A 1,082-nucleotide genomic window follows, 5' to 3' on the forward strand; every position below is an offset into this window, starting at 1 on the left:
GTCTTTGGAAACGAAGTATTTCGTGCCTTCGGAATTCTGTAGTAGACACTGGATTTAAGAACAGACATGCAGCGTAATTAATCTGATCTGAAGTGCATTTGATGTGGATTTAAATCCCTTCCGCGATATCTTACAGCAAAGCTTGCTTTTTTGTTTATCTTATTATTGGTTGTTTCTAATGAAGACAACAGCGAAACATTGCATCCATGTTTATGTAATGATTACTTGAAAGAGAATAACGTAAGAACTAATGGGGGAATGAAACATTGCTTTGATGAAGATGTTATTCATTCTCTACAAGGTTATTGAAAGCTTCTACTGAGGGGAGTGATAGTAACATTTGAAAAACGTGTTGGAACAAAACACTGGAGTTTATGGGCTGTTTAAGAAATGTACTAATGAATAACGTCAGCGATGACGCGAAACGAAAATTGAAGATTCCAAATCTGCTGTCCGTTAATGATGGCTACGTACTCGAACGAGCGACAGTCACACGTCTCAAAATGTCTTGTTTGGAATATATACACATAATAAACAAATTATTATTTACATTATAAATTGCTACAAGCAAATTTTACACTTAACACATACGAAAGTGTATACATTTCCTAAACATGTACTACTACAAGCGGCTCAGTGGTCTAGGGGTATGATTCCTGCTTTGGGTGCAGGAGGTCCCGGGTTCAAATCCCGGCTGAGCCCGTAAATTTTTATTGCTGGCAAGCAACAAAATCTGCTCTGAAATTTAGCAACAGCATAGAATTTTCATTGACACCTGACCGGTGTACAAGTTATTAGTTTTTCAAGAGGCATCACGCTATCTTATTGCTGTGCACATGGACGCTAAATCCTGCTATGTACTCTGTTCTGCAGTGTTTTCGTGGCGCACATGTTTAGTTGCGTCTGCGATTTACGATCGTGTACAAGTAGTTAAATATGAAAGATATCGTTACCGCCAGGCTTTTTGGTTAAAATACGCTTCAATAGCACTGCTAGCTTGTGTCGGGCTTTACTCTTCATGTGCCCACATGAATGTAGATATATGTCATAACATGTCCGGAATTTTGCTCTATCCAAATTTA

General features: G+C 38.3%; 1 non-coding gene across 1 annotated transcript; it reads left to right on the forward strand.

The window, feature by feature from the left end:
• The first annotated feature begins 630 nt into the window (after positions 1-630).
• On the forward strand, positions 631-702 carry Trnap-ugg (transfer RNA proline (anticodon UGG)). Its single transcript has one exon. It is a non-coding gene; the product is annotated as a tRNA-Pro (tRNA).
• Positions 703-1,082: the final 380 nt, after the last annotated feature.

This window comes from Schistocerca cancellata, chromosome 8, assembly GCF_023864275.1.
Source record: "Schistocerca cancellata isolate TAMUIC-IGC-003103 chromosome 8, iqSchCanc2.1, whole genome shotgun sequence".
Lineage (NCBI taxonomy): Eukaryota > Metazoa > Arthropoda > Insecta > Orthoptera > Acrididae > Schistocerca > Schistocerca cancellata.